The 10,673-nt window shown below is 35.9% G+C and overlaps 1 non-coding gene across 1 annotated transcript; it reads right to left on the bottom strand.

Annotated features, from left to right (window-relative positions):
• Positions 1-743: 743 nt before the first annotated feature.
• LOC118710883 lies at positions 744-906 on the bottom strand. Its single transcript, XR_004985584.1, has one exon. It is a non-coding gene; the product is annotated as a U1 spliceosomal RNA (small nuclear RNA).
• Between the last annotated feature and the right edge of the window lie 9,767 nt (positions 907-10,673).

Below are 10,673 nucleotides of genomic sequence, written 5' to 3'. Positions count from 1 at the left end.
GGTGAGTGGGTAGGAGCCAGCAGTCCTGGATTGTGAGAGGGATGTCAGACTGCCAGTTTAGGTCTGATCCCTGCAGTCAGACATCCCCCGAGGGGTCCCAGATTGGAGAGGGTGAAGGCTGGGCTGAAGGACAACCCCTCCCCCAGTGCACAAATTTCATGTACCAGGCCTCTAGATACCTATCGATAGTTAAGATATAATTAGCATCTTTTCACCAATTTTTATTTCTAAAAAGATAATTTATATTCTCACCAGTATTGTTGAAACAAATCCACTTTAGATAATCATTACCACATTTTTTTTCAATTTTATAGGAAAATATACTATTTCATTGATTTGTCCATTTGTATTCATTTGTTTAAGTGACATTGAAATATTTTTGCATAAATATTGGTATTTTGCCCTATCTGAAATGCTCAATCTATTACTAGGTTTATTTTTTTTTTTATTACTTTTCTATGTATATTTACTTTTAACATATCATTCTTAGAAATTCTGTTTGTAATCCTTTTCCTTTCTTGCCTATTTATCTTTCACTTCTTTTGCTTTGAGGAAACTTTTTGCAGCCAGGGGGCAATGGGCAGCTGTAGCTCGTCCCAGGCTAATACCCTGAACCTATCTCCAAGGCCCCCTATCCTCTGACTCCCAGTGAGCTAAGGCAGCTCAGACTAGGCTTTCCTGTTGCATTTATTTATTTATTTATTTATTTATTTATTTATTTATTTATTTTTCTCTTCATATTTCAGGGGAGGGCACGTACACAGTCCCCCACTACCACAAATTATGCAGTGAGTTTTCCACCTTTGGGGAAATCGCAGGGGTCAGCACAACCAGAGTGTAATGGATAAGCCTCGCCCTGGGAAAACCACCTTCGTGATCATGTTATCTCCCCTGCCAGGTGCCCTTCCTTCTTTTACTCTCCTACTTTTTTTTTTTTTTTCCCCCTCATGCTGTCCATAAATTCTTGCTTGCATTAAAACAAACAAACAAACAAAAAAAACCCTGAAAAAATAGTTAATAGACATCAACCTCAGTTTGAATCAGCTCTCAACATAATCTGATAAGGGCCCTTAAAGGTCAGGGGATACCTGCAGGGCGCAGGGAGGAGAGGAGGAAGGAAATGGCATGGGTGTGTGCCCTGGAAGGAGAGTGCACCAGGACCTTAATCTTCAGAGGTTTTAAAGTTGGGCCTTTAGAGGAGGTCTTAGGGGCAGATCGATAGAATATTCATTAGCTTTATGCTCACGTACCAAAATGAGATTCATTCTCTCTGTTTGTCTGTACTTGGGTGTGGTTGGCAAATGGCACTAATTGGATTTCTGTAACCTGTCTCCCTGTGTAGTGGGTTTTAAACTATTTACCCTCTGGTGGGAAGGAGAAGTGCAAACCATTTACTCATTTTAAAAATATATGTTTATTTATTTCAGAGAGGAAGGGAGAGGGAGAGATAGAAACATCAATGATGAGAGAGAATCACTGATCAGCTGCTTTCTACATAGCTCCTACAAGGGACTGAGTTTACAACCAGGGCATGTGCCTTGGCCAGGAATGGAACCATGACTTCCTGGTTCGTAGGTCAATGCTCAACTACTGAGCCACACCAGGTAGGCCAACATTTATTCTAAAGTATAATTGGTTTAGAGAAGAAAAGATTTACTAGGTGGCTGCAAACTGCTGTTTAATGATCTGTTTTAGTTTCCCTATTCTTCTTGTTCTGGACTTTTCCTAGCTTTACTTTTCTCTAATCTTCTCCACTCAGAGATTTCCACCCACAAAGTCTTTTAGGATTGATGAGAGAGGATGGTCTGCCTTCTGTAAATGCTTCCTGTTGTAGATAATGTCGGAGGGCATTTCTCACTTGCTAGCTTCCCCAGCCTCTGGTCTGGAATATAAGGAAAAGCGAAAAGCTAACCTATTCCTCAAAAAATTAAGATCTGTCTTCTTCCACCCATCTTTCAGACTCTTTTTATGTTATTTGCTCTGCTGTGTCCATGGTTTTACTTATACTTAATAGAAGAAATAGTTGTGAAAGGAGTATATTCCATTTTGTCTAGAACTGGGACTCATGTTGCTCAAACTCAATTTCCCCTCTATGATATTATCAGTGCCTCTCATGACTGATTTTAAAACAATTCACAAATACATGAATATTCACAAGTGTATTTCTACTTGGTATACATATTTATTTTTTAAAAATCTAACAGCTAATCAAATTAAAGAATCCTAGTTGATATATAGATAATTATATTTTACAGTAAAACTCTGCTTTATCAATTTGGTAACTGTCTTCACAGTTAAGGAGTGATTTTCATTTAGGAAACTTTTCCCACTGATATTTAAAGTCTTAATACTAAAAATAAGACTCCAAAGTTGAAATTAATCCATTACAATATTTATTCTTTCAAATTCTTTAATAATTTGAAAGAAATTACGAGGATTAATCGTGGCTTATTCTGCTAAGAGGATCTAATTATGTTTAATCATGTTCTACTAGAGTTAATATTGCATTTTGAATAAACGGACTTATTTATCAGAAGAGTTTATACCTGAGCCTACAAACATTTTCACATTGATTTTTTGTAAAGATGTTTATGATACTTCAAGAGTATGTTCTTGAAGCACATAATTTTATAACAATTTTTATATCTTTAAAAAATGCTCATAAAGTTATAAAAGGGGCAATATAATCTATATAATTTAAAACTTAAACTAAACATTATTATGCAGCCTTTTGAGATTTTAACGTATTAGCAGTTGCCTCCCTTTTAAATTTATAGTATTATTTAACATATGTACTGTTACATTGTTGAAAACCTGTTTTAAGCTTTCATGTAATATAGGATTAATGTCAAAAGATATTTAATTAAATATATTTTTAAATTTTTTAATATATTTTATTGATTTTTTACAGAGAGGAAGAGAGAGGGATAGAGAGTTAGAAACATCGATGAGAGAGAATCATCAATACCTGCCTCTTGCACACCCAGCACTGGGGATGTGCCAGCAACCAAGGTACATGCCCTTGACTGGAATCCAACCCGGGACCCTTCAGTCCGCAGGTCGATGCTCTATCCACTGAACCAAACCAGTTTTGGCTAATTAAATATTTTAATAATGTTAAGACATAGAAGAAATACATTGGTTATTTTGTTTGCCAGACAACTTGAGAAAAATTTATGTATTATGTATTTTGCAGATCATCTCAAAATTAGAATTTATGTGATCAGTAAAGCACATTTCTGTTACATAAGAATATTTATTGGCTATTGATTTTTATGTTTTATTAATAGTATCTGATGTAATACTCCAAATGCATATATTTGAATTAATATGTTAGTTAAAATGAATAATATTTATAAAACGTGCAACAAAAATTACAGGTGTGGTGCTTTTTCATACTTTAATATTGGGGTTTGTGGCATTTAGGCTAAAACAGGTGTTATAGCACTGTGGCAAGCTGTTCTGAACTCAGCTCCATGAATGCCTTACTGCTCCTTCAAGCTATATGAGAAGGACACTAGTATGTGAACGCATCTTTTAAAGATATTGGTAAAGATTGCCTAGAAAGCATTATCAATACCTAGGAAATGGCTATTAAAAAAAAAAAATCTTTATTGTTAAGAGTTTTGCAGATGTCCTATGTTTTATGTTTTTCCCCCACTTCCTGCTTCTACTCCATTCCTGCCTCACCCCAGGCCTTCACCATCCTATTGTCTGTGTCCATAGGTAATGCATATATGCATATAAATTCTTTAGTTAATCTCTTCCTGCGTCTCTTCACTGTGAGATTCATCAGTCTGTTCCATGTTTCCATGTTTTTGGTTCTATTTTTTTAAATTTAATTTTATTGTGTAAAGTATCACAAATAATAATATGTTTCCTTTCCCCCCATTGACCTCTACTGGCTTCCCCTACCTATCACATATGCCTTCACTCCCACATCCCCCAATGTCTTGTGTCCTATTGGTTATGCTTATATGCATGGATACAAGCCATTCGGTTGATCTCTTATTCACCCCAACCCTCCCCTGCCTTTCTGCTGTAGTTTGACAGTCTGTTTGATGCTTCTTTGCCTCTGTATCTATTTTTGTTCAATAGTTTATAATGTTCTTTATATTCCACAAATGAGTGAGATCATGTGGTATTTATCTTTCACTGATTGGCTTATTTCACTTAGCATAATGCTCTCCAGTTCCATCCATGCTGTCCCAAATGGTAAGAATTCCTTCCTTTTTTACAGCAGCATAGTATTCCATCATGTAGATGTACCACAGTTTTCTAATCCACTCATCTGATGATGGGCATTTAGGCTGTTTCCAAATCTTATGATAGCTATTGTGAATTGTGCTATTATGAACATAGGGGTGCATACTAGTATATCCTTTCTGATTGGTGTTTCTGTTTTCTTGGGATATATTCCTAGATGTGGGATCACTGGGTCAAATGGAAGTTCCATTTTTAATTTTTTGAGGAAATGCTATACTGTTCTCCACAGTGGCTGCACCCACCAGTCTGCATTCCCACCAGCAGTAAAGGAGGGTTCCTTCTTCTCCGCATCCTCTATAGCATTTGTCCTTTGTTGATGTGTCGATGATAACCATTCTGACAGGTGTGAGATGGTATCTCGTTGTTGTTTTGATTTGCATCTCTCAGATGATTAGTGACTTTGAGCATGTTTTCATATATCTCTTGGCTTTCTGTATGCCCTCTTTTGAAATTGTCTTTTTAGATCCTTGCCCATTTCTTTGATTGTATTGTTTATCTTTCTTTTGTTAAGTTGTATGAGTTCCCTGTACATTTTAGAGATTAAACCCTTGTAAGAGATACCATTGGCAAATATGTCTTACATGCAGGAGGCTTTCTTGTTTTATTGTTGGTTGGTTTTTTTGGTGTTGTTTTTTTTTTGTTGTTGTTGTTGGTTTTTTCTGTGCAGAAGCTCTTTATTTTGATGTAGTCCCATTTGTTTATTTTCTCCTTAGTTTCCATTACCCTAGGATCTGTATCAGTAAAGATATTGCTGTGACATATGTCTGCTATTTTGTTGGTTTCTATGGCTTCTTCTAAGATTTTTATGTTTTCCCAACTTACATTTAGGTCCTTTATTTACTTTGAGTTTATTTTTGTGTATGGTGTAAATTGCTAGTCCAGTTTCTTTTCTTTCTTTTTTTTTTTTTTTTTGTGCATGTATCTGTCCAAATTACCCAACATAATTTATTGAAGTGACTGTTTTGAATAGATTTGTCAAATACTAATTGAACATAATCCTAGTCACAAGCAGTTCTTCCCTTCAAGATGTTGTGGTTTCTTTGCTAGTGCTGGTCACCCCAGAGTATTTGCGGTGGCAGTGGGATTTTACAGTCTAAGACTGCTTGGTCCACTGGCAGCCCCCTGAAAGATTTACAGGATCTAACTGTCCCTAGCTTACTCACACACACACACACACACACATACACACACACACACACACCCCACATGTCCATATACTCCTATATAGCTCCCTCACTCTCTCACACATTCTCCCTCTCTGCCTTCTTGCTGGTCACCATCTTGAAGATCCTGGTTCTATTTTATTCATCAGTTCATTTCATTCATTAGAGTTTTTATTCATTTATTTTTATTTTTAGAATCAATTGTTGATAGATATGTATTTATTGCCATTTTATTGTTCATATTTTTATCTCTTCTCTTCTTCTTCTTCTTCTTCTTCTTCTTCTTCTTCTTCTTCTTCTTCTTCTTCTTTTCTTCTTCTTCTTCTTCTCCCTCTTAAATAACTGATTCTAGTAGCTGCTTATTTGAGTGATTTTAGGAAAGTCTGAAGCTTGAGCCAGGACAGGTCATTCATATGGAAAAGCTTCCGTTAACAGCTTGAATGGGACTGCAAATTGGATGGGGTGGGGTCTCTGGGAATCACAAGGGCAGAGGAAACAGAGTCATCCAGGCTGACAGAAACTCAAATATGGCTGCCAATAAACTCTGCGATAAGGGAAGTCCCAATACAGGAACAGTGAACCTAGTGAGCACCCCTATCTGGGAGAAATCCATCCCAGAGTTCCTGCCCTAATGCCAGAAAATCCATTTCCTTCTCATATATTCCTGAGTCCCCCAAAGCCACCACCTCAGCACCAAAGCTCAGAGGGAGTGGGACCATGTAAGTTCCTGTGCCAGACCTTTAAAAACTGCCTGGGTCTCCAGTAGCTGCAGGGTCACTCAGCCACAATCCCTGCTAGTTTTTACAGCCTCAATTTACAGGGACTTCTCTTCCCACCTCTGGAACCTTGAGCAGAGGGTCTGGTGTGGGGCTGGGACTCCTTGCTCCTCACAGTAGTCCTCCATGGCCAAGATATCCCCCTCTGATTAAAAACACACCACAGATGGGTGTTTGACCAGCCCATTCCATGCCTCTGCCCCTCCTACCAATCTCAATGTGCTTTCTTCTTTTACTTCTCTAGTTGTAGAACTTCCATTAAGCCAGATTTCAGACAGTTCTGAATGATGGTTGTTTTGTATTTTAATTGTAATTTTGATGCAGTTGTGGGAGGCAGTGAGTAGTGGAGTTTCCTTTAGCCTCAGTCCTGATTCTTAGAAATAGCTTTTTTGAAATCTGTTCTCAAATAATGTTGTCTCTTAGAAGAAAAGGAAATATATACTCTGATATCCCAAATACTCTTCAATGATCAAGTCACCATGTGTAGAAGCAGTGTTGTTACAATTCTATGTCTTTAGCAATAATGAGGTTGGAGATATAGAAAAACCATCTCTAGAGATATTATGTAGGGTATTTCAGTATGTAAATAATATAAAACTCCCTATCTTCTCAACAACAGACTTCATTTGAATATTTTCCCTCATGACTCCTATGTTTGGAGATATTTTCTCTACCAAATCACCAAATTAATTTGCAGTCATTTATTTATTAAATAAATAATGTTGATTGGCTGCTATAAATCAAGCATGATTTTGTATCTTGTAGACATAATTCATGTCCTGTAGCTTGAAATATTTATCTATTTCATAGTAATCAAATACATAAGCAAATTGCTGATAGATTCTGATATTTAGGTAAAAAGCAAAGCTATTATACTAGCTTGACATAACGCCAGACAAAAGTGAAATATCTTGATACTTTACTTTTCTTCTTTAGCTTATATATCATGTTTCTAAATTTAGAAAATAGCACAACAGCCTTTTTTTTTTTTTTTTTTTACTAACTGCAGGTACCTAAGGATTCAGAGAATTTCTCTGGGAGCAATTGTCTTATAGCTTGAAACTCTGCTGGTTTAAACACTAAGATCAAATAACAGAAGTTTATCTTTACTAAATTCTCTATTTGGTTTATTATATAGTTTCTGTATTTTGCTGAGCACTATTAGGGATGAAATTATCTACATCTCTAAAAATTTCTCATATCTCTCATAGTTTCTCTTACTATTTTTCATTGTATTCTAAATTTTTAATGATATTCCTACTCCTTATCATTTTTAATAAAATCCAGTTCACATAGGAATCACATGAAAATATTAATGGAGCATGAGATTTAGATGGTACAAACTGTGTGTGTGTGAATGAGTGAGTGAGTGTGTGTGTGTGTGTGTGTGTGTATGAGGGATATTAACAAAAAATTGACAAAACTCTATTCACGTTTCTTAAATAAGCATGTTCTTTGCTCAAGGCCTCTTGACCAATATTTATGTCACTGTCATGAAAAATTTGTTATATAATTGAAGTATTATATACAATAAAACAGTAGTGGCCTTCAACATTATGTAGCCTATCTTCTTTTTTTAAAATATATTTTCAATCTTCTATCTTTATTTCTGTTTTACCTATATTTTCATTGTATTGAATCAGTTACTTAAGAAATATAATTTTGATGGATCACTTTTCCATGGATTGTCTCAGTGGTCTGTGTGAGGCTAAACTTGGGGAAACCCTTGATAGTCATGCCCTTGTGAGTATCCAGCCATATCAACTCCAGGGATGACCATGTGACTATCTCTGGTGAATGCAACATTAACATTAGACAATCTATCTTCTTAAAATATTCTTCATGGATTCCAGATACCATAATATGTGAGGAATGCCAAGTAACCATATGGAATGGTTCACATGAATGAAAACTGGGCTCCTGGCTGTCATCTCAGCTGTCTACCATGTGAATTAAGCCATTTAGACCTCTTTTGTCCAGGAGTTTCCCTGATGCTATATTGTGGGAAGAAAAAAATTCTCCACCACTGAAGAAGGGACTAGAACAGAAAATTTTGATACTTTTTAGACAAAGAAATAATAAATTTGTGAAGGAATAATAAGACAAAGTGGTTTGAGATAGGGACAGTAAATTGTGGGGAAGTGACTAGGAGATATATTAAGAGGGGTAAAAAATTAGAAGATAAGGGTTATTTTGGTAAATTTGTAGACTCATTTCACTATGGATTCCCAGTCTCAAGTAATAAGGATGTTCATTATTCCTAGTACAGGGAGACCACCTTTCTCAGAAGAATTAATGGCCTATTTTAGGGTAGAAAGGTTAAACCAGAGAGCCCTTCCTACAGCTACTATTTCTAAAGTATCTTCAGCTCAAAGCAATTAATATGACAAAACAGCATGTTTTGAGGTGGAGTGGCATGTTCTAAACTTCTTCAACAAGAAGCAAAGGAAATTTATGATCAATGCATCAACCCACATACCCATTACTATTAAGTTTGTTACATATCAATATATAGCCAAAACATGGCATGGTATTCCTTCCCCCCCCCCCCCTTTTTTTTTCCATAGCTAGATTTAATTCCTCAAAGCATCTGTGTCAGGCTACCTAGACAACAACTGTATTTCCAAATACAATCTATACTTTAGGGAAAAAAGAAGAAAAAAAAAGGCTTATCCCTGAAGGAGCTCATAATATAGTAGGAAAGCAATGGCATTTATAATTAATTTTGAGACTGTAAGTGATAAGTTTCTTGAGAGTTTCAGAAGTACAGTATCATGATGGTTGAGTTGAGGATGAGTGGAAATGTGACAGAGGTATTTGGTGGCCATGAAAATACATCACTCAGATGTTGTGTTGAGAGGAAAATAATTGACCTTGAGTGCTAGCAGCTGACCCTCTGGCCCCACACTTGTCATCTACCCTTTCCATCAGCTCTAACCAGTCAATGACTGAACATGATGATGGTACTAGTGCTGGCTTATTCTTTTGAGATGTGCAGTTCCTCAAATGGGAAACTTTGCATTGAGGATTTCAGTTTGGCTTAGCTAAAACTTTCATAAAATTGTACTGCATGATTCAATTATTGCCACATGCTCTTTTCTCCTACCTTTCCTTCACACATTTCAGACTTGTATGTCCTTGTCTTCTTCTTCCTTGTCTTTAGTTTCCACAGGCATTTCTTGCAAAAATGTTTTTCTTACATAACTAATCAAATTTTTAAAATTCATTTCTCAAAGAAGCTGAATTAATACACCATGTGTTTTGGGCCTTAAAGACAGGATTTGAACATTGAAAGAATGACATTCAAGGTGATAAAAATAATGTGCAAAGTGTCTACAAAGAGGGAAATCTTGATGATTCATATATAGAACAAAATTTGACAAGATACTAATGAATAGGAAGTAGGATCAAAGGAATAAGATAAATAAAGTAGGTTATGGTTTTAAATGAAATGCAAAGGAGTTTGAACTTTAAAATAGATAATGGGGAGGCATGGAAGATTTTGCATAAAGGAGTGACGTAATCTGTGTTTTGCTTTAGCAAAAGTAATCTGAGGAAGACTGAATTAGAGAGATAACAGGTGCAGAACATGAATTAAGAGAATATTTCATCAAGTCCTAACTGGTTTGGCTCAGTGGATAGAGCATCGGCCTGCGGACTCAAGAGTCCTGGGTTCAATTCTGGTCAGGGGCATGTGCCTTGGTTGCAGGCACATACCCAGTAGGCAGCTGATTGATATTTCTTTCTCATCGATGCTTCTAATTCTCTATCCCTCACCTTCCTCTCTGTAAAAAAAACAATAAAATACATTTTTTACAAAGAGGCTATTGCATCGAAATAAGCCAGTCAGAGAGATCAACCAAAGGACTTGTTGTATGCATGCATGAGTGGGGGGGAGGGGAGAGGGATAGGAGACAATGAGGGGATAAGGACACATATGTAATATCTTAAACAATGAAGAAAAAACATATTGATAAATACAAACAAAAAAGACACTATTGCAGTCTCCTATTTCCTTCAGTCCAAGAGAAAGTTAAATAAGAAGCCTGAACTTGTAACCAATGGGACATTTGGTACAGCCTTTGATTTATATAATGCTCTGAGGTTTATAAAAAGCCATTCACATAGATTTAATTTTATTGTCACAAATTTATGGAGTTATTTTTAATCTTCACTTTGTAAAAAAAGAAACTGAATTTCAGAGCCTATGAAAAATATTATAGTTTAGTTATTTGCAGAATTTGTAGCTAGCAAAACCAAGGCTTAAAACCAGATTTTCTGATTCCAACTCTAGTGTTCTTTATAGTTATACCAAATTTTAAATCCATAAAAAAAACATGAAAGTAAAGTGAGTCATCCAACTTAAATGAGGAATTAGAAAACATATATCAAGTTAAGATTGGAGATGAATCATTTGGACCCATATCTAAGTGCATTTGGGGGGAGTCATAGGAGTTGATGGGAATGT

The sequence above is a fragment of the Pipistrellus kuhlii genome, unplaced genomic scaffold, assembly GCF_014108245.1.
Source record: "Pipistrellus kuhlii isolate mPipKuh1 unplaced genomic scaffold, mPipKuh1.p scaffold_m20_p_1, whole genome shotgun sequence".
NCBI lineage: Eukaryota > Metazoa > Chordata > Mammalia > Chiroptera > Vespertilionidae > Pipistrellus > Pipistrellus kuhlii.
This window is presented reverse-complemented; position numbering and strand designations above follow the sequence as displayed.